Raw genomic sequence first — 23,537 nt, 5'->3', positions numbered from 1 at the left:
CAACTCCCTTCTCCTCTCCATCTCCCTATGTCCTCCATGTTATTTGTATACTCCACAAATAAGTGAAACCATATGATAATTGACTCTCTCTGCTTGACTTATTTCACTCAGCATAGTCTCTTCCAGTCCCATCCATGTTGCTACAAAAGTTGGGTATTTATCCTTTCTGATGGAGGCATAATACTCCATAGTGTATATGGACCACATCTTCCTTATCCATTCGTCCGTTGAAGGGCATCTTGGCTCTTTCCACTGTTTGGCAACCAAGGCCATTGCTGCTATAAACATTGGGGTACAGATGGCCCTTCTTTTCACTATATCTGTATCTTTGGAGTAAATACCCAGTAGTGCAATTGCAGGGTCATAAGGAAGCTCTGTTTTTAATTTCTTGAGGGATCTCCACACTGTTCTCCAAAGTTGCTGCACCAACTGCATTCCCACCAACTGTGTAAGATCAAAAGCTTCTGCACAGCAAAGGAAACAGTCAACAAAACAAAGAGGAAACCCATGGAATGGGAGATATTTGCAAATTACAGTACAGACAAAAGGCTGATATCCAGGATCTATAAAGAACTTCTCAAACTCAACACACACAAAACAGACAATCATATCAAAAAATGGGCAGAAGACATGAACAGACACTTCTCCAATGAAGACATACAAATGGCTATCAGACACATGAAAAAGTGTTCATCATCACTAGCCATCAGGGAGATTCAAATTAAAACCACATTGAGATACCACCTTACACCAGTTAGAATGGCCAAAATTAGCAAGACAGGAAACAACATGTGTTGGAGAGGATGTGGAGAAAGGGCCCCACATTTTTGTTTTGCTCTGGGTCCAGAAATCACGTAGCCGGTCCTGCCAAGCAGTCTCAAATATGCAGCAGGCTTACAGGAGGGATGTTATTTTGCAGCAGAGGAATTGGGGCCATCAGAGATGTCTTGGGGAGTCTCCCCAAATGGAGCAAGCCCCAGGTCCAGGAGTGTACTTAGGCTGCCCCATGCCCTGTGTTCTGAGGTGGACCAGCATCTGGTCCTCCACTATGGTTGGGCAAAGAGGTTTTGCACTTGGATTCAGGAGATCTACGATCTCCTTCCTTCTAGATTTTCCATTTACTTCCTGGTTGCATGGCTCTAGGCTTATTACTTCCCTTCCCTGATCTTCTTTTAGTATGGGTAAATGGCATTAAGGATTCTAGGGAAGGGGCAGCTCAGTCTGTTAGGTGTCTGCCTTCAGCTCAGGTCATAATCCCAGGGTCCTGAGATCGAGCCCCAGATCCGGTTTCCTGCTCAATGAGGAGCCTGCTTCTCCCTCTGGCCCTTCCACTGCTTGTGCTCTCTCTTTCTCTCTCTCTCTCTCTCTCCCAAAAATAAATGAAGACCCTTAAAAAAATGAGGAAGAAGAAGAATTCCAGGGAGGGCAGGGTAGGGAAAACTGTTCATGTTAGAAGATAATGTTGATGCAGTACTTTTACGGTGAAATGGATGTTTTAAAAATCTTACAAGAGGTGGACATTGCTGCTATGAACATTGGCATGCATGTATGTTAATTGAATTTAAATTTTAAAAATTTTTGTAGGAAGATATTTTTTAAGAAAAAAAAATCCTACACGATGAGATAGATCTTTGAATTAGGGGTAGGAAAATGGAATAAAAGGCATGTGTTCCAAAGTAGTCAGTCTTAAACCCTCTAGTTCTCTGATCTTTGATTATAAATAAGGCAAAAGGGGAGAATATGCCAGATATTAAATGAATCCTAGCATTTACCTACACTCTGTTCTTTATTTTTCCCCAATTCAAGATAAGTATTTATTGCCTGGTTGCCTTAGATCATCTGCATGGGCATATGTTAATATAAATTTTAAATCCAATGAATCTGCTAAAAATATTATTTCTACATCTCTCACATATATTTGTAGCAAAACATAGAATCTATTTAAAGTGGAATTTATCAGTAGGTCCTGGGTCAACTCTCTAGGGTCAGGAGGTCTATTCCTCAGGTTGTTTTATGGGTGAAATATATGTGGGGCATATGAGAAAGTTTCCAGCACAGAGTCCGCACTCAAGTAAGTTAGCTATTGTTGTTATTGTTATTCCTATTGTTGTTGCTGAATTGTGAGAGAAAGAGAGAGAGAGAAGAAGGGGAAAAATTAAGGAAGGAAGAAGAGAAAGGGAATAAAGGGACAGAGTGGGAAGGAAAAAGACAGAGAAAGTGAAGGAGCATTCAAGCTATCAATGGCCCAGGAGATCACCCCATAGAGTTGTTGACGCCCAAGCTGTATATTAGGATCACTTGGAGAGCTTCAAAGAGAGCCATTCCTGAGCCCCACCCCCAGAGACCACGCCTCGGTTGGTCTAATCACTAACCAGGTGATTACAGCTTCTGAGATGCAGCCCAGGTTGAGAGTGTCCCGTCCCATTCAGCCCCCCTAGGAATCAGGACAGTGGTCTTGCCCACTCCCTGTCCTGGATGGTGTGAGGTTGGGGCTCAGGCTCTTTGTTCCTAATCCCCTTCACACTTCACCCTCTGATATGACATTTGTGAGAGCAGCACCAGACACCCCATCACATCTGCAGAGTCCAGAGTAAGGCACGCGCAATGGGTTTCCGTCCCGAGCAGCAGAATTCAAGAAGGGGGCCGCCATCTTAGTCCCTTAATGTCTTGGTGATCTTTGAGACGCTCACTGATTCATGTTTTCACCCAGTCTATTTTAAAATAAAATAATGAAAATTCTGTATTCAGTAAGTTTTGATTTGCTGATGAGGTAACACTGAAATAAATTTAGATTCAAATCTGTGCATGAAATATTCATTGTGGAATCCAGGCAGTGGGTATATGGCTGTTCAACTTTCCATATGCTTGAAATTTTTCCCAGTCAATGTTGGAGGGGGATTTAAAAAAAAAAAAAAGTACTTAGAGGGGCGCCTGGGTGGCTCAGTCAATAGAGCGTCAAAGTCTTGATTTAGACCCAGGTTATGATCTCAGGGTTGTGAGACCGAGCCCTGTGCTGGGCTCGGTGCTCAGCACCAAGTCTGCTTAAGATTCTCTCTCCCTCTCTCTCCGCCCCACCCCCCAAAATTCACACTTCCTGTCTCTCAAAAAAAAAAAAAAAGGTACTTGAAGAAGTGGGCTTGAGATATGTCTTCATCTTGTCTGAGAATATCCGCCTCCATGGTTCTCGCACCCTTTGTCCCTGCCTCTGTTTTCCAGCCTTGTTGCCTCATTCTTGGACCACACCCTCTACTGCCGCCTCTGTTTGGACTAAGTGAAGGACCAAGGGACTCCCCCATCAGGAGCAGGAGGCAGGGCTTTCCTGCTCAATTTTGGAGAGTTCTAGGCACCCAGGAAGTTTGGCCACTCTTTACTGGGGTCACTACTGACAATGGTAATGTTGGTTTGAGAATAGGACTCTTTTAAGTCATATCCTGGTTGACTCCTCTCCAAGCCTTTGACACCCACTTCTCTATTCTGGTTTTCTCTTTCTTCTCCGTAAAAGGAAGGAATCGAGCCAGATGATCATGACGGGCAGGTTGTCTGGTTAGAGATTATCCAGGCTGCTTGGTGTTTTGTTTTGTTTCTTTTTCAGTGCTAGTTTCAGCAGAGCTGAGGAGGAAGAAAAGAAATAAAAATGTATTAGAATGCATTTTGTGCCATTAAAAGAGGAGAGTAATGTTTGCAACTAATCTTGAATATCAGCAGTTTATTAATAGAAATGTCCACCCTCCTGTATCCCTGAGTTGAGAAAGCAACATATGCATCGACTCTTTGCTGAATCACCTGTCAAGCACACAGTGATGTGCAGTTCATATCCGGAGGATTTACTGTTATGAATAAGATTAGCTAATGCTCTCGGTCAACTCACCACCTCCTCAGTGTCCCTGTATTGTGGGAACACTCCTGAAAAGCATCAATATGGTGACTCACTCCTCGAGGCGGTCTTCTGGTCAGTGTAAAACAGCAAAAGCTGTTGGAGGTGGAGGCAGGGGAGAGAGCCCTGATTTCTAGTGTTTGCCAATGTCGGTGGTGTAAATCCTCCCACCATTGTCAATTTCAGGTTAAGTAGGTCACATCCCACGAGTGTGAGTTGAGCTGCAGGGTGTACCTCTTTCCCTGGCTGCTGACAGGGGCTCCAGTACACCCCTGCATCTTTCTGCTGCAAGAAAGTAGGTCAGAGGGTACTTCCTTGTGTCATAAGAATGCAAATTTCCGGAAGATTGAGATGTTGTTAGGTGATACCACGGTTTGTGATGGACACTGATAAACCAATGCATCATGGTGTCAAATGGCACCTTGCTTAATGAGTAACTTTGCAGGAGAAGCACAGAGCACACAGTCTCTGAACAAGAGCTCTCTTAGTCTAGATTTCCTTTGCTCCCACTGCCTCTGCTTGGTACCAGTCCCTGCTAAATTACCCCCTCCATTTGTTACGCTTCAGAAATCCTTGCAAAAAGCACTGCTCTGCTGACATGTTGTCATCTCTCAGCAACCATGACCATGACAGGTGGAAAGGTCATACTTCAAACATTAGCATTGCAAAGAGCCATGATAATGATCCATTTTTAAAAAGTCTTTTTGACCATTTCTTTACAGGGCTACAAATAATTGGGTGGGATAGGAGAATGTGGGCTGGGTCAGAACATTTCTGACCAAATACTGAGTTTATTCACAAGACCCAAAATACCTGTTTTGGTGGGACACTCTTCCAAAGGAGAAATGTGAGTAGAAAAAGAAACATCTTTTGCAGAGTAAGATGGACAAACCACAAACAAGCCAGAGGGTGATGATTTCGGCAAGGCATGGCTCCCAGGTGGAATGCAATTAAGCTTTTCTTTATTAGGACAAGGAAAGAACAGAAAACATGTCCTCAAAGCAATGCTGCATTTTTTCTTAGGGAGCAATAGTACATTCTTTCAGTGGATTGTTTTAAAGAAATAGGAAATTACCTTCTGGTAACAGCAATCTTCAGAGTGCCTTTCCTCCCCTGCATAGCAGCTTATAAGGTAGGACAGAAACCCATTATTTCAGAATTGGTTCACTCTCCTAAGAAGAAGAAGAAGAAATGACAAAATACCCTTGACTTGCCGTGTCCTCACGGGAAATCTCTCTGTTTTCATTCTCTGCCATTTTGCAAACTTCTTCCTCCTGTCTGGCAGCAAACACTCCCCATTGTAGGGCTTACATGCCCCTGACACTGTGAGGCACTAGCATGGACTGATTTCTAGAACCCAGCTCGGCCACCAGAGCTCCTGCATCCTGTGCTCTGCTCAGGGAGCTGCAGGAATCAGGCCCCCGACTGGAGAGACCAGGGGGTCACGTTTCAATGCTCAATCCTATGTGAGTTTCACAGTTTCTGACTCATGTTTCCCAGCTCTGAGAGGAAGAATGAAAAGTAAGTATATGCTTCTTGGATGCACAACAGATTTGTTCTCAGTTTTGCAAGGTCACATTTGGCGGCTGCGGGATCTTTAATTATCGTGACTTAGCACTTCGTTCTTGTGAGAAGAAGAATCTTGGTTACTGGATTTGAGCCTGAGCCGAAAGTGTCTTTGGAAAGAAGCTTTAGGAAGGAGATGTGCCCCAAATCCTGAGCAGACCACAGACCCCAAATGAAAGTCCGCATCCATTTCTCATCTGAAGACCTCTCCCCCTTCAGGGCATGAAGAAGTAAGTGCCTGCCACCAGAGGCATGGAGAAGCCATCAGTCTATGCTTTTATGGCACCAACTCTGTGCTGCGGGCCGGCTTTGTTAATCCTCTCAACAATAATCTTCTCCCTGTGACAAAAACAAAACTGAGGCACAGAGCGGATGAGTGACTAGGGCCACACTGTGAGCAAGGAGCGCATCTGAGAGTCACCCTCAGCCTGTGCAACACCAGGTGGTACTGGCTGATGATAACCCAACCTATAACAACGATTTTGAAACTGGTGGTTGGTTTGGAAACTATACGTGCTGTACAGTACATCTTTCTCTGCAAAGCCATCCAATAGAAATTATGTTGTTTGTTTGCTTTCAAAATGGAACATCTGCCATATTCCCCCCAAAGAGCCAAGACCTAGGATTAAGGTCAGCTCAAAAATAGTTCTTCTTCTCCTATTGTGGAAAAACCCAAAATAATAATAATTAATAAATATAATGATTTATAATTCTTTCTCATATAAATGTTTTCTGGAGTGAGGTAGGCCGGCTTGGGCATGATAGCTTCATTGTGTCATCAGGGACCCAGGCTCCTATCTCCAGAATCATCTCATGGCTCGAGATAACAGCTAGCACTCCAAGTATTAGATCCTGATGTCAGGCTGGAACAGGAGGAAACAGAGAAAGCCCAAAGGGATTCCAACCAGCAAAGCTCGTCTCCGAGGAGACTTAGATGCATCATTGCCTTGAACTGGCAATACCCAACTGTAGGAAAAACTTGGAAACACATTCTTTTATTCAGGTGTATTTTTAATAATGTCCCTTGTTAAAAGCTGGGGAAAGAGGGAAAATGGGCTTCCAGAGGCAACTGGAAATTTCTGCTCAGTCCACAGTCCATACTACTGGGCCTCATAATAATACCCCTGAGTCCGAATTGAGCAAGAGATAGGAACAGGAGTAGGATGGTTTGATCTTGGCTTTCTGGAGAATGTGTGCTTGCAGATGCTACACTCAGTCTACCCAGTCTCTGCCAGAGCTGGAGACATATACACATCTTGCTTGGACACAACCTCTTTCATTACAGGAAGTTTGTAGATCAGAACATGTGTCCTCTGCCAACAGATAACTGGAAGGGACTGGTCACACTTAGCAGTTCCTCTCCGCCTCTCAAGTTAGGCTAGTCACTTCCTTTCCATTCAGGAGTGGGGTCAGGAGTGTTGTTTTCATCAACGATCCCCCCACATGGAAGCATAACGAGTGGGGAGCTTTCCCCCCAAAAACCACCTCGTCCATTTTGGCTGCTGGAGCCTCAGTTTTTTAATGATGTTCTTGTTATTTTATTCCTGGTTTGCAAATTTTTCTGCATACATCCAACAGTATGCTAGGAAACATTTAACCACCAGATCTCTAAAAACATGTACAAATAATAATAAAATATATCATATTCAGCACTGTCGTTTCTGTAGAGCAAATTTCTTCTCATAAAATACTTCAGTTGCCTTTGTACGAACTCTCTTGTCTGGAACCACCATATGGCTGCTGTTCTGAATCAGTGTTGTTCCAACACGAAGGTCATTCAGTGCTTTTGTTTGGAGTAACAGGGAAGATGGAAGTGAAACAGGAAGACTAATTAGGCAATGTCATTCCTTTATCAATAGTGTGAATGAATTGTTTGCTGAATCAGATGAACCAGACTCCTTTGCTAAATCTTGCATACTAGAAGAATCGTGTCTCAATACTTGGAGCTACATAAAATGCAATAGCTTCAGACACTTTGTCTTGTTATTAACTTTTTCTCCATCCCTTTCTTAAATCCAGACTATCCACAAGACAATAAACCAAGCCTGATGCGTAGTGTCTACAAAAGTGGAGCATACACTGACTCATTAACTCCTAAGTCCCACAGGTCCCTGCCAGTCAATTCTACACAACTCCACCAGTGTCTCCCTGAGTTGCCAGGCAAGGCCATCCAAGACCCCAAATCCCTGCAGCCCAGGGCATATCTGCTAGGGTCTCCACCACGCATCGGGTTTAGAAAGCAGAAGCCAGCAGTCAGCATTACACATGTCCCCCGGTACTCCTTGGCTTACTCCCTCACCCCAGACACTTCCATTTTTCAATATCGGTTAGAGTGACGTCCATGATCATCATCACAGACCCAGTGGAGGCAAATCAGGAGAGTGACTCCTCACTTTAAACTCAGGTAAATCTACACATCGATATACATCCCAGTGAAAGCATAAATATTTTGCTCCTAGGGTCTTCTATAACAATAAGTTGACAATTATGGACTAAATATAACAGAGACTGCCCCTATCTTGGATACTTGAATTTTTTTTTTCCTATTTTCATCCACACTTTTTGCCCTCGGTTTTTTCCAGTGAATCTTACAATAGGCAACCAGTTCCTATCTTTAGAAGATCAAGTAATTGTAGTAGAAGAAGAAAACATCTTAGGAGATTCTCAAATAATTTAGCTCCTTAAAACATAGTTTTTAAAAATAGAAACTCCAGGGGCACCTGGGTGGCTCAGTGGGTTAAGCCTCTGCCTTCAACTCAGGTCATGATCTCAGGGTCCTGGGATCGAGCCCCATATTGGGCTCTCTGCTCAGCGGGGAGCCTGCTTCCCCCTCTCTCTGCTTGCCTCTCTGCCTACTTGTGATCTCTCTCTCTCTGTGTCAAATAGATAGATAAAATCTTTGAAAAAAAATAGAAATTCCACTGCATTTCAGATTTCTAAGTAATTTTATACTATACACAAATATGGAGTTTACAGTTACCATGGAAAAGAATTTTTCACCAGTAGGAAAGACCCCAACTTAACAAACTGAACATACCTGAATGTATCCTAAGTAGCCAGTCCTCCACCACTGAGGACATTGTGCCAAGAGTCCATTCACCGCTAGCATGACCAGAATTCAACAGGTGCCCCTGATTCTTCCTCCAAATCTCTTGGGGGAAAGTAGCACTTCCACCTTCCTTCTGGTATATTTTCAAGGGATGACATCAAGTGATGTTTACAGAGAGATTTTGAGTCCATCCTTACCTTCCCATGAATAAAATGTTCACACAACTAACTTCTCCTACCCTCCTGGACACATAAGATGTTTTTCACTAGCAATTCTGGAAAGAAATCTTAAGGAATAATAAGGAAAAAAAAAGAAATAGTTCCGTCTCTTAGTCAACAAACCACACCAGACCAATTTAACATTTTTTTCAGTGGTTTGAGGATCATCATTTGAAAACCCATGATGACAGTCTTCTGCACGTGGGGAATGTTGAGTACAGGGTGAGGGGAGAAGGCACACTGTGTTTACCAACCCCAAGTGGCTGTGGCCACCATGATCTTGAGGTGTGTGCTGTTCCGCCATCTTCTCTCACTTCAGCTTCTCGGTGGCTCAACGAGGACAATCTGCTGCTCAGGCAGGAAAACCATTTAACCATACTCCTCTGTCCTTCATATAAACAAGAAAAGACTTAGAGCATCTAGAGCTTTCTCCCACTGCTAGAATGTTTTCATTTTGTAACTATCTTAGGGCTATTTAGGAGTTCTTAGACACTATTTATGATTGCTTCATTTTTTCCCCTGGAGAAGTTCCCATAGATGTTTTCTGTGGTTGAGGTTTGCTGAAATCATGCCACACTCTAAAGACAATTCCCACTTTCTGTTTCAAGGGAAAGTGATAAGGAGACACAGGCTGGTTCAGCCTCTCCCCATAACTATGTTCAGGGAAGTAGTCCCCAATACCATAATGAGCACGCATCACAGTGCACCGGACAGGGCGGGATCACACACAAGGCTCCATGCAAGAAAGCAGATGTGCCCCCACTGCCCCTGGGGCACACATATTCAGTGCTCCTGTTCAGTTGCCTCTTGGTTCTTCCACACCAGATGTTTAAGTTCCATGCCTGCTATTCAAAGGTTTTCGGTAATATTCAGAACCCTCTGATGGTGGAGCGTGCAAAGTTGCAAGCAACAGTATCTGATACGGGGGGATGGTCTGCTCTGCTCCTTGTTCCCCCAGAGCCTCCCTATGGCCTCCTCTCCTACGGAGGACATCCTTGGAGAAGGATGCCATGTCTCCCTTTGGCCCCTCCCAGTGGAGTGCCCATTCAGCCTCCTTTCTGGGTAGGGTCCCTCATCTGGTGAGTATTGGGACCAGCTAAGGGGGCCATTGAACTCCTGGGGCATCAGTCCTTCCCTCAGTGGGATGGAGAAGTGGAATAGGTTGCAAAGGTCCCCATCTGGTGTCCCAGACTCAGAGCTCAGCAGCCCCTTTCTCATGCTGCTGCACAGGCTGCCACAGGAAGCCTTCTGCCTTCTGCCTGATCTCAGAGAAGGAGGAGCTTCAGCCTCTGTATTTGCTTAACTCTCTAAGGTGGCACATGTCGACCTCTCCCGGCAGCTGACAGCTTCTTCAGGACCCTCAGGTCCTCTGCAGGGCAGCACTGTATTGGCCACTGGGGTTTCTCCAGCCAGTGAGTATCAAGCTGGCACTCACCTCCCAGCTTTGCCCTGCATGTGGTTGAAGGGGAACATTCCTGTCTTGCATCATAAACTGAATCCTAACCACTCCTCCCCCTTTCCTCTTCTGTGCTGTCTTCTGACAGACGTCAGGAAAATGGTGAAGCCATTTAGAATGACAGTGTGGCAGTTTCTCAAAATGTTAAACAGAATTTCCATGTGACCCAGCAGTTCCTCCTAGGGACCTACCTGGGAAAAGTGAAACCATAGGTCCTTGCAAGAACCCGCACCCAAATGTTGATAGCAGCATTGTCCATAATATCCCCAAAGTGGAAACAATGCCAATGTGTACCAACGGTGGATGAGTGAACCGAATGTGGAAATCCTATGCAATGTAATGTTCCTCAGCAACAAAGAGGAACAAAGAACTGGTACACACTATAGAATGGATGAACCTGGAAAATATGCTCAGTGAGAAAAGGCCATAAAGTTAGACATGGAAGTGTACCTACTGCGGGATCCCATGTACAGGAAATGTCCAGAAAAGACCAATCTAGAAGGATGAATGTCAATTGGCGATTGCCTGGGACTGGGGTAGGAAAGGACTATAAGTGGGTGGGGGTGGGAAGTCCTTTCAAGGTCATGGAAATGTTCTGAAACTTCTTGTGGTAATAATTATACAACTCTGTATACTTGTGTTGGGCTGTTACTTCAAATTAAAACCACATTGAGATACCACCTTACACCAGTTAGAATGGCCAAAATTAGCAAGACAGGAAACAACATGTGTTGGAGAGGATGTGGAGAAAGGGCCCCACATTTTTGTTTTGCTCTGGGTCCAGAAATCACGTAGCCGGTCCTGCCAAGCAGTCTCAAATATGCAGCAGGCTTACAGGAGGGATGTTATTTTGCAGCAGAGGAATTGGGGCCATCAGAGATGTCTTGGGGAGTCTCCCCAAATGGAGCAAGCCCCAGGTCCAGGAGTGTACTTAGGCTGCCCCATGCCCTGTGTTCTGAGGTGGACCAGCATCTGGTCCTCCACTATGGTTGGGCAAAGAGGTTTTGCACTTGGATTCAGGAGATCTACGATCTCCTTCCTTCTAGATTTTCCATTTACTTCCTGGTTGCATGGCTCTAGGCTTATTACTTCCCTTCCCTGATCTTCTTTTAGTATGGGTAAATGGCATTAAGGATTCTAGGGAAGGGGCAGCTCAGTCTGTTAGGTGTCTGCCTTCAGCTCAGGTCATAATCCCAGGGTCCTGAGATCGAGCCCCAGATCCGGTTTCCTGCTCAATGAGGAGCCTGCTTCTCCCTCTGGCCCTTCCACTGCTTGTGCTCTCTCTTTCTCTCTCTCTCTCTCTCTCCCAAAAATAAATGAAGACCCTTAAAAAAATGAGGAAGAAGAAGAATTCCAGGGAGGGCAGGGTAGGGAAAACTGTTCATGTTAGAAGATAATGTTGATGCAGTACTTTTACGGTGAAATGGATGTTTTAAAAATCTTACAAGAGGTGGACATTGCTGCTATGAACATTGGCATGCATGTATGTTAATTGAATTTAAATTTTAAAAATTTTTGTAGGAAGATATTTTTTAAGAAAAAAAAATCCTACACGATGAGATAGATCTTTGAATTAGGGGTAGGAAAATGGAATAAAAGGCATGTGTTCCAAAGTAGTCAGTCTTAAACCCTCTAGTTCTCTGATCTTTGATTATAAATAAGGCAAAAGGGGAGAATATGCCAGATATTAAATGAATCCTAGCATTTACCTACACTCTGTTCTTTATTTTTCCCCAATTCAAGATAAGTATTTATTGCCTGGTTGCCTTAGATCATCTGCATGGGCATATGTTAATATAAATTTTAAATCCAATGAATCTGCTAAAAATATTATTTCTACATCTCTCACATATATTTGTAGCAAAACATAGAATCTATTTAAAGTGGAATTTATCAGTAGGTCCTGGGTCAACTCTCTAGGGTCAGGAGGTCTATTCCTCAGGTTGTTTTATGGGTGAAATATATGTGGGGCATATGAGAAAGTTTCCAGCACAGAGTCCGCACTCAAGTAAGTTAGCTATTGTTGTTATTGTTATTCCTATTGTTGTTGCTGAATTGTGAGAGAAAGAGAGAGAGAGAAGAAGGGGAAAAATTAAGGAAGGAAGAAGAGAAAGGGAATAAAGGGACAGAGTGGGAAGGAAAAAGACAGAGAAAGTGAAGGAGCATTCAAGCTATCAATGGCCCAGGAGATCACCCCATAGAGTTGTTGACGCCCAAGCTGTATATTAGGATCACTTGGAGAGCTTCAAAGAGAGCCATTCCTGAGCCCCACCCCCAGAGACCACGCCTCGGTTGGTCTAATCACTAACCAGGTGATTACAGCTTCTGAGATGCAGCCCAGGTTGAGAGTGTCCCGTCCCATTCAGCCCCCCTAGGAATCAGGACAGTGGTCTTGCCCACTCCCTGTCCTGGATGGTGTGAGGTTGGGGCTCAGGCTCTTTGTTCCTAATCCCCTTCACACTTCACCCTCTGATATGACATTTGTGAGAGCAGCACCAGACACCCCATCACATCTGCAGAGTCCAGAGTAAGGCACGCGCAATGGGTTTCCGTCCCGAGCAGCAGAATTCAAGAAGGGGGCCGCCATCTTAGTCCCTTAATGTCTTGGTGATCTTTGAGACGCTCACTGATTCATGTTTTCACCCAGTCTATTTTAAAATAAAATAATGAAAATTCTGTATTCAGTAAGTTTTGATTTGCTGATGAGGTAACACTGAAATAAATTTAGATTCAAATCTGTGCATGAAATATTCATTGTGGAATCCAGGCAGTGGGTATATGGCTGTTCAACTTTCCATATGCTTGAAATTTTTCCCAGTCAATGTTGGAGGGGGATTTAAAAAAAAAAAAAAGTACTTAGAGGGGCGCCTGGGTGGCTCAGTCAATAGAGCGTCAAAGTCTTGATTTAGACCCAGGTTATGATCTCAGGGTTGTGAGACCGAGCCCTGTGCTGGGCTCGGTGCTCAGCACCAAGTCTGCTTAAGATTCTCTCTCCCTCTCTCTCCGCCCCACCCCCCAAAATTCACACTTCCTGTCTCTCAAAAAAAAAAAAAAAGGTACTTGAAGAAGTGGGCTTGAGATATGTCTTCATCTTGTCTGAGAATATCCGCCTCCATGGTTCTCGCACCCTTTGTCCCTGCCTCTGTTTTCCAGCCTTGTTGCCTCATTCTTGGACCACACCCTCTACTGCCGCCTCTGTTTGGACTAAGTGAAGGACCAAGGGACTCCCCCATCAGGAGCAGGAGGCAGGGCTTTCCTGCTCAATTTTGGAGAGTTCTAGGCACCCAGGAAGTTTGGCCACTCTTTACTGGGGTCACTACTGACAATGGTAATGTTGGTTTGAGAATAGGACTCTTTTAAGTCATATCCTGGTTGACTCCTCTCCAAGCCTTTGACACCCACTTCTCTATTCTGGTTTTCTCTTTCTTCTCCGTAAAAGGAAGGAATCGAGCCAGATGATCATGACGGGCAGGTTGTCTGGTTAGAGATTATCCAGGCTGCTTGGTGTTTTGTTTTGTTTCTTTTTCAGTGCTAGTTTCAGCAGAGCTGAGGAGGAAGAAAAGAAATAAAAATGTATTAGAATGCATTTTGTGCCATTAAAAGAGGAGAGTAATGTTTGCAACTAATCTTGAATATCAGCAGTTTATTAATAGAAATGTCCACCCTCCTGTATCCCTGAGTTGAGAAAGCAACATATGCATCGACTCTTTGCTGAATCACCTGTCAAGCACACAGTGATGTGCAGTTCATATCCGGAGGATTTACTGTTATGAATAAGATTAGCTAATGCTCTCGGTCAACTCACCACCTCCTCAGTGTCCCTGTATTGTGGGAACACTCCTGAAAAGCATCAATATGGTGACTCACTCCTCGAGGCGGTCTTCTGGTCAGTGTAAAACAGCAAAAGCTGTTGGAGGTGGAGGCAGGGGAGAGAGCCCTGATTTCTAGTGTTTGCCAATGTCGGTGGTGTAAATCCTCCCACCATTGTCAATTTCAGGTTAAGTAGGTCACATCCCACGAGTGTGAGTTGAGCTGCAGGGTGTACCTCTTTCCCTGGCTGCTGACAGGGGCTCCAGTACACCCCTGCATCTTTCTGCTGCAAGAAAGTAGGTCAGAGGGTACTTCCTTGTGTCATAAGAATGCAAATTTCCGGAAGATTGAGATGTTGTTAGGTGATACCACGGTTTGTGATGGACACTGATAAACCAATGCATCATGGTGTCAAATGGCACCTTGCTTAATGAGTAACTTTGCAGGAGAAGCACAGAGCACACAGTCTCTGAACAAGAGCTCTCTTAGTCTAGATTTCCTTTGCTCCCACTGCCTCTGCTTGGTACCAGTCCCTGCTAAATTACCCCCTCCATTTGTTACGCTTCAGAAATCCTTGCAAAAAGCACTGCTCTGCTGACATGTTGTCATCTCTCAGCAACCATGACCATGACAGGTGGAAAGGTCATACTTCAAACATTAGCATTGCAAAGAGCCATGATAATGATCCATTTTTAAAAAGTCTTTTTGACCATTTCTTTACAGGGCTACAAATAATTGGGTGGGATAGGAGAATGTGGGCTGGGTCAGAACATTTCTGACCAAATACTGAGTTTATTCACAAGACCCAAAATACCTGTTTTGGTGGGACACTCTTCCAAAGGAGAAATGTGAGTAGAAAAAGAAACATCTTTTGCAGAGTAAGATGGACAAACCACAAACAAGCCAGAGGGTGATGATTTCGGCAAGGCATGGCTCCCAGGTGGAATGCAATTAAGCTTTTCTTTATTAGGACAAGGAAAGAACAGAAAACATGTCCTCAAAGCAATGCTGCATTTTTTCTTAGGGAGCAATAGTACATTCTTTCAGTGGATTGTTTTAAAGAAATAGGAAATTACCTTCTGGTAACAGCAATCTTCAGAGTGCCTTTCCTCCCCTGCATAGCAGCTTATAAGGTAGGACAGAAACCCATTATTTCAGAATTGGTTCACTCTCCTAAGAAGAAGAAGAAGAAATGACAAAATACCCTTGACTTGCCGTGTCCTCACGGGAAATCTCTCTGTTTTCATTCTCTGCCATTTTGCAAACTTCTTCCTCCTGTCTGGCAGCAAACACTCCCCATTGTAGGGCTTACATGCCCCTGACACTGTGAGGCACTAGCATGGACTGATTTCTAGAACCCAGCTCGGCCACCAGAGCTCCTGCATCCTGTGCTCTGCTCAGGGAGCTGCAGGAATCAGGCCCCCGACTGGAGAGACCAGGGGGTCACGTTTCAATGCTCAATCCTATGTGAGTTTCACAGTTTCTGACTCATGTTTCCCAGCTCTGAGAGGAAGAATGAAAAGTAAGTATATGCTTCTTGGATGCACAACAGATTTGTTCTCAGTTTTGCAAGGTCACATTTGGCGGCTGCGGGATCTTTAATTATCGTGACTTAGCACTTCGTTCTTGTGAGAAGAAGAATCTTGGTTACTGGATTTGAGCCTGAGCCGAAAGTGTCTTTGGAAAGAAGCTTTAGGAAGGAGATGTGCCCCAAATCCTGAGCAGACCACAGACCCCAAATGAAAGTCCGCATCCATTTCTCATCTGAAGACCTCTCCCCCTTCAGGGCATGAAGAAGTAAGTGCCTGCCACCAGAGGCATGGAGAAGCCATCAGTCTATGCTTTTATGGCACCAACTCTGTGCTGCGGGCCGGCTTTGTTAATCCTCTCAACAATAATCTTCTCCCTGTGACAAAAACAAAACTGAGGCACAGAGCGGATGAGTGACTAGGGCCACACTGTGAGCAAGGAGCGCATCTGAGAGTCACCCTCAGCCTGTGCAACACCAGGTGGTACTGGCTGATGATAACCCAACCTATAACAACGATTTTGAAACTGGTGGTTGGTTTGGAAACTATACGTGCTGTACAGTACATCTTTCTCTGCAAAGCCATCCAATAGAAATTATGTTGTTTGTTTGCTTTCAAAATGGAACATCTGCCATATTCCCCCCAAAGAGCCAAGACCTAGGATTAAGGTCAGCTCAAAAATAGTTCTTCTTCTCCTATTGTGGAAAAACCCAAAATAATAATAATTAATAAATATAATGATTTATAATTCTTTCTCATATAAATGTTTTCTGGAGTGAGGTAGGCCGGCTTGGGCATGATAGCTTCATTGTGTCATCAGGGACCCAGGCTCCTATCTCCAGAATCATCTCATGGCTCGAGATAACAGCTAGCACTCCAAGTATTAGATCCTGATGTCAGGCTGGAACAGGAGGAAACAGAGAAAGCCCAAAGGGATTCCAACCAGCAAAGCTCGTCTCCGAGGAGACTTAGATGCATCATTGCCTTGAACTGGCAATACCCAACTGTAGGAAAAACTTGGAAACACATTCTTTTATTCAGGTGTATTTTTAATAATGTCCCTTGTTAAAAGCTGGGGAAAGAGGGAAAATGGGCTTCCAGAGGCAACTGGAAATTTCTGCTCAGTCCACAGTCCATACTACTGGGCCTCATAATAATACCCCTGAGTCCGAATTGAGCAAGAGATAGGAACAGGAGTAGGATGGTTTGATCTTGGCTTTCTGGAGAATGTGTGCTTGCAGATGCTACACTCAGTCTACCCAGTCTCTGCCAGAGCTGGAGACATATACACATCTTGCTTGGACACAACCTCTTTCATTACAGGAAGTTTGTAGATCAGAACATGTGTCCTCTGCCAACAGATAACTGGAAGGGACTGGTCACACTTAGCAGTTCCTCTCCGCCTCTCAAGTTAGGCTAGTCACTTCCTTTCCATTCAGGAGTGGGGTCAGGAGTGTTGTTTTCATCAACGATCCCCCCACATGGAAGCATAACGAGTGGGGAGCTTTCCCCCCAAAAACCACCTCGTCCATTTTGGCTGCTGGAGCCTCAGTTTTTTAATGATGTTCTTGTTATTTTATTCCTGGTTTGCAAATTTTTCTGCATACATCCAACAGTATGCTAGGAAACATTTAACCACCAGATCTCTAAAAACATGTACAAATAATAATAAAATATATCATATTCAGCACTGTCGTTTCTGTAGAGCAAATTTCTTCTCATAAAATACTTCAGTTGCCTTTGTACGAACTCTCTTGTCTGGAACCACCATATGGCTGCTGTTCTGAATCAGTGTTGTTCCAACACGAAGGTCATTCAGTGCTTTTGTTTGGAGTAACAGGGAAGATGGAAGTGAAACAGGAAGACTAATTAGGCAATGTCATTCCTTTATCAATAGTGTGAATGAATTGTTTGCTGAATCAGATGAACCAGACTCCTTTGCTAAATCTTGCATACTAGAAGAATCGTGTCTCAATACTTGGAGCTACATAAAATGCAATAGCTTCAGACACTTTGTCTTGTTATTAACTTTTTCTCCATCCCTTTCTTAAATCCAGACTATCCACAAGACAATAAACCAAGCCTGATGCGTAGTGTCTACAAAAGTGGAGCATACACTGACTCATTAACTCCTAAGTCCCACAGGTCCCTGCCAGTCAATTCTACACAACTCCACCAGTGTCTCCCTGAGTTGCCAGGCAAGGCCATCCAAGACCCCAAATCCCTGCAGCCCAGGGCATATCTGCTAGGGTCTCCACCACGCATCGGGTTTAGAAAGCAGAAGCCAGCAGTCAGCATTACACATGTCCCCCGGTACTCCTTGGCTTACTCCCTCACCCCAGACACTTCCATTTTTCAATATCGGTTAGAGTGACGTCCATGATCATCATCACAGACCCAGTGGAGGCAAATCAGGAGAGTGACTCCTCACTTTAAACTCAGGTAAATCTACACATCGATATACATCCCAGTGAAAGCATAAATATTTTGCTCCTAGGGTCTTCTATAACAATAAGTTGACAATTATGGACTAAATATAACAGAGACTGCCCCTATCTTGGATACTTGAATTTTTTTTTTCCTATTTTCATCCACACTTTTTGCCCTCGGTTTTTTCCAGTGAATCTTACAATAGGCAACCAGTTCCTATCTTTAGAAGATCAAGTAATTGTAGTAGAAGAAGAAAACATCTTAGGAGATTCTCAAATAATTTAGCTCCTTAAAACATAGTTTTTAAAAATAGAAACTCCAGGGGCACCTGGGTGGCTCAGTGGGTTAAGCCTCTGCCTTCAACTCAGGTCATGATCTCAGGGTCCTGGGATCGAGCCCCATATTGGGCTCTCTGCTCAGCGGGGAGCCTGCTTCCCCCTCTCTCTGCTTGCCTCTCTGCCTACTTGTGATCTCTCTCTCTCTGTGTCAAATAGATAGATAAAATCTTTGAAAAAAAATAGAAATTCCACTGCATTTCAGATTTCTAAGTAATTTTATACTATACACAAATATGGAGTTTACAGTTACCATGGAAAAGAATTTTTCACCAGTAGGAAAGACCCCAACTTAACAAACTGAACATACCTGAATGTATCCTAAGTAGCCAGTCCTCCACCACTGAGGACATTGTGCCAAGAGTCCATTCACCGCTAGCATGACCAGAATTCAACAGGTGCCCCTGATTCTTCCTCCAAATCTCTTGGGGGAAAGTAGCACTTCCACCTTCCTTCTGGTATATTTTCAAGGGATGACATCAAGTGATGTTTACAGAGAGATTTTGAGTCCATCCTTACCTTCCCATGAATAAAATGTTCACACAACTAACTTCTCCTACCCTCCTGGACACATAAGATGTTTTTCACTAGCAATTCTGGAAAGAAATCTTAAGGAATAATAAGGAAAAAAAAAGAAATAGTTCCGTCTCTTAGTCAACAAACCACACCAGACCAATTTAACATTTTTTTCAGTGGTTTGAGGATCATCATTTGAAAACCCATGATGACAGTCTTCTGCACGTGGGGAATGTTGAGTACAGGGTGAGGGGAGAAGGCACACTGTGTTTACCAACCCCAAGTGGCTGTGGCCACCATGATCTTGAGGTGTGTGCTGTTCCGCCATCTTCTCTCACTTCAGCTTCTCGGTGGCTCAACGAGGACAATCTGCTGCTCAGGCAGGAAAACCATTTAACCATACTCCTCTGTCCTTCATATAAACAAGAAAAGACTTAGAGCATCTAGAGCTTTCTCCCACTGCTAGAATGTTTTCATTTTGTAACTATCTTAGGGCTATTTAGGAGTTCTTAGACACTATTTATGATTGCTTCATTTTTTCCCCTGGAGAAGTTCCCATAGATGTTTTCTGTGGTTGAGGTTTGCTGAAATCATGCCACACTCTAAAGACAATTCCCACTTTCTGTTTCAAGGGAAAGTGATAAGGAGACACAGGCTGGTTCAGCCTCTCCCCATAACTATGTTCAGGGAAGTAGTCCCCAATACCATAATGAGCACGCATCACAGTGCACCGGACAGGGCGGGATCACACACAAGGCTCCATGCAAGAAAGCAGATGTGCCCCCACTGCCCCTGGGGCACACATATTCAGTGCTCCTGTTCAGTTGCCTCTTGGTTCTTCCACACCAGATGTTTAAGTTCCATGCCTGCTATTCAAAGGTTTTCGGTAATATTCAGAACCCTCTGATGGTGGAGCGTGCAAAGTTGCAAGCAACAGTATCTGATACGGGGGGATGGTCTGCTCTGCTCCTTGTTCCCCCAGAGCCTCCCTATGGCCTCCTCTCCTACGGAGGACATCCTTGGAGAAGGATGCCATGTCTCCCTTTGGCCCCTCCCAGTGGAGTGCCCATTCAGCCTCCTTTCTGGGTAGGGTCCCTCATCTGGTGAGTATTGGGACCAGCTAAGGGGGCCATTGAACTCCTGGGGCATCAGTCCTTCCCTCAGTGGGATGGAGAAGTGGAATAGGTTGCAAAGGTCCCCATCTGGTGTCCCAGACTCAGAGCTCAGCAGCCCCTTTCTCATGCTGCTGCACAGGCTGCCACAGGAAGCCTTCTGCCTTCTGCCTGATCTCAGAGAAGGAGGAGCTTCAGCCTCTGTATTTGCTTAACTCTCTAAGGTGGCACATGTCGACCTCTCCCGGCAGCTGACAGCTTCTTCAGGACCCTCAGGTCCTCTGCAGGGCAGCACTGTATTGGCCACTGGGGTTTCTCCAGCCAGTGAGTATCAAGCTGGCACTCACCTCCCAGCTTTGCCCTGCATGTGGTTGAAGGGGAACATTCCTGTCTTGCATCATAAACTGAATCCTAACCACTCCTCCCCCTTTCCTCTTCTGTGCTGTCTTCTGACAGACGTCAGGAAAATGGTGAAGCCATTTAGAATGACAGTGTGGCAGTTTCTCAAAATGTTAAACAGAATTTCCATGTGACCCAGCAGTTCCTCCTAGGGACCTACCTGGGAAAAGTGAAACCATAGGTCCTTGCAAGAACCCGCACCCAAATGTTGATAGCAGCATTGTCCATAATATCCCCAAAGTGGAAACAATGCCAATGTGTACCAACGGTGGATGAGTGAACCGAATGTGGAAATCCTATGCAATGTAATGTTCCTCAGCAACAAAGAGGAACAAAGAACTGGTACACACTATAGAATGGATGAACCTGGAAAATATGCTCAGTGAGAAAAGGCCATAAAGTTAGACATGGAAGTGTACCTACTGCGGGATCCCATGTACAGGAAATGTCCAGAAAAGACCAATCTAGAAGGATGAATGTCAATTGGCGATTGCCTGGGACTGGGGTAGGAAAGGACTATAAGTGGGTGGGGGTGGGAAGTCCTTTCAAGGTCATGGAAATGTTCTGAAACTTCTTGTGGTAATAATTATACAACTCTGTATACTTGTGTTGGGCTGTTACTGTGTGTGTGTGTGTGTGTGTGTGTGTGTGTGTGTGTGTGTGTGTGTGTTGGATAATGTAAATATACTTGTGTTGCCCTCCAAAATTTATACTCACCTGAACCTCAGAACATGACTTCATGTAGAAATAAGTTATTTGAAGGTATCTTAATTAATTAAGATGACATCACAATGTTTGAGGGTGGGTCCTAAATCTAGTGACTGGTGTCCTTTCAAGAAATCCACATGAAGATAGAGCAAAACCCTCAAGGAGGAACATGATAGGAAATAGGGGCAGAAAAATGGGGGCAGACATGAGAGTGATACGGTCACAAGCCAAGGAGCAGAGGGGCCTCCAAAAGCCAGAAGAGGCAAGGAAAGATTCTTCCCTAGAACTTGAGAAGGAGTGTAGCCCTGTCAGCCCTTTGATCTTGGCCTGGCCTCCAGACCTGTGAGAGAACAGATTTCTGCTATTGAAAGCCCCCAGCTCCTGGTGGTCAGTTACAGCTGTCCTAGGAAACGAAAAAAATCCATGTACACTGTAGAGTACACTGGAGTACTATGCCTCTGTTAGAAAGGATGAATACCCAACTTTTGTATCAACATGGACGGGACTGGAGGAGATTATGCTGAGCAAAATAAGTCAAGCAGAGAGAGTCAATATCATATGGTTTCACTTACTTGTGGAGCATAAGGAATAACACGGAGGACATGGGGAGATGGAGAGGAGAAGGGAGTTGGGGGAAACTGGAGGGGGAGACGAACCATGAGAGACTGTGGACTCTGAGAAACAATCTGAGGGTTTTAAAGGGGAGAGGGTGAGGGTTTTGAGTGAGCCTGGTGGTGGGTATTATGGAGGGCATGTATTGCATGGAGCACTGGGTGTGGTGCCTAAACAATGAATTCTGGTACACTGAAAAGAAATTTAAAAAAATATTTTTGAATAAAAAAAAAATAGAAACCCCATTCAGTTGTACACTTAAAGCAGGTGATTTTTATGGTAGGTAAGTTAATCCTCAATAAAGCTGTTGAGAAAAATTCAATTTTCTCTGGAATTGGCTGGAGGAAGTGAGTGATCAGGACGGAAGGCCCGGGCTCACGAGGCAGGCTGGCTCCCACACACATGTGCTAGAGAAGGGATCTCACCGCAGCTGTGGCTAAAACTAGGGACTCGCAGTGCTGTTCACTCCGTGCCTCTGCCTCTCTGCCACACACCGGCTGACTGAGGGTGGGCTCTTCTATGGGCATCCAGGCTACAGAACTGGGAGACTTTTTACACATTGTGGTACATCTCAAACCACCTCGGTGCGCTGTAGGGGAAGACGGGACTCAGTACTGCCAGTATGAAAAGAAGACACAGTTGTTCTCTGGTCACCTGCCCAAGGAGCAGTGGAGGGCTTCTGAGGTGGCCAACAAAGTACTCAATGTGAGCTTGACCTTAGAAAGGAGGAAGGGCCTTTCTCCCCATGATGGTAGAAATGAGGCCAAAACCATATAAAAATATAGCTTTATTTGGTTGTTTTTCAAGCCTCCTGGTCCTTTTTTCAGAGTGTATTTTTCCCTTTCTCTGTGTGTTTTGTTTTGTTTTGTTTTGTTTTGTTTTAAATCCTTACACATTCTGTATGTAACTGTTTTATAGTCTGTGTCTGATCAGTCTAGCATCAGACATGCTTGGGCTGGTTCTCAGTGACGGTGGGTCGTTGTCTCACCTGTTTCATACTTCTGGTTTGTTAGCTCAAGTTCAGCAGAGGCTTATCTGGGGAAACTGCGATGGAGCCTCCCTCTGGACCGTGTTTGTGTTTCTTGTGCTAGGATCTTCAGGCCTGTGGCCAAAGTAGGGTCACTAGCACCTCAGCCCCTCAGCATGACTCCAGCTCCAAACCCACGTAGAGTCAAACCAGCTATGGATTCTCAGGGGTGACTTGTTTCCCTCATTCATAACACGAGCCAAGGCAGTTCCCTTCTCACTTTGCCACACAAGAGCCTGTGTGGCTCTTGTCATTGTTACAGTTACTTGCTCTGAAGGTAGAGCCCTTTGAGGAACCTGGTTTGAAGGGCCCACTTTTAACTCCCTGCCTCTCAGGTAGTCAGGATCCTAATACTTCTGGTCTTTCAACGTCCCCTTCTGTCCCCAGCTCCAGGGATTTCTCTCGCTCTCTTATAAGCTCAGCGTGCATTCAAAACGATGCACGTTCTGTGCTGCCCTGCATTTCTAGCTGGTGTGCAAAATGGGAACAGGGTCTTAAGTCACCCAGCATGGTGCCAAGAATGGAGGTCTTTAGGTTAATTTTGAGGTGGGAGGGGGTAACCTGAGAAGTTCACAAATAAAGCTTTCTATGTTCTTGGTGAACTGGGGATGAGATTCCCTGTCAGGTGGTGGGAGAGGCGTGGGTCTGAGGTCTCCTGGTGACCGTGACAGTTCCTAACAACTGTGGGAGATGAGCTAGCTAGAAGCCACCTCAGAGAGTGGTTGGCAGTGATCAGGACCCCAACCTAGGTTGATTAGTAAGATTTCAGAGTTCCAGAGTTGAAAATGGTAGTTAGAAACTGTCCTCTAATGGAAGGCCCCTCTCCAGTGTATTGAGAAGTAAAATCATTTCCCTTTGTGTCCGAGGGGACATGGGCTATGCTCTGAGACCCCCCC

The 23,537-nt window shown here is 44.7% G+C and overlaps 1 protein-coding gene across 1 annotated transcript in view; it reads left to right on the top strand.

The window, feature by feature from the left end:
- LOC111155672 (DS cell adhesion molecule) overlaps positions 1-23,537 on the top strand; it is a 766,750-nt gene that overhangs the window by 605,066 nt on the left and 138,147 nt on the right. The gene's annotated exons all lie outside the window — the stretch shown is intronic.

This window comes from Enhydra lutris, unplaced genomic scaffold (assembly GCF_002288905.1).
Source record: "Enhydra lutris kenyoni isolate GAN:26980312 unplaced genomic scaffold, ASM228890v2 scaffoldscaffold43, whole genome shotgun sequence".
NCBI lineage: Eukaryota > Metazoa > Chordata > Mammalia > Carnivora > Mustelidae > Enhydra > Enhydra lutris.
The sequence above is the reverse complement of the archived record's forward strand: the minus strand, read 5'-3'. Positions and strand labels throughout refer to the sequence as shown.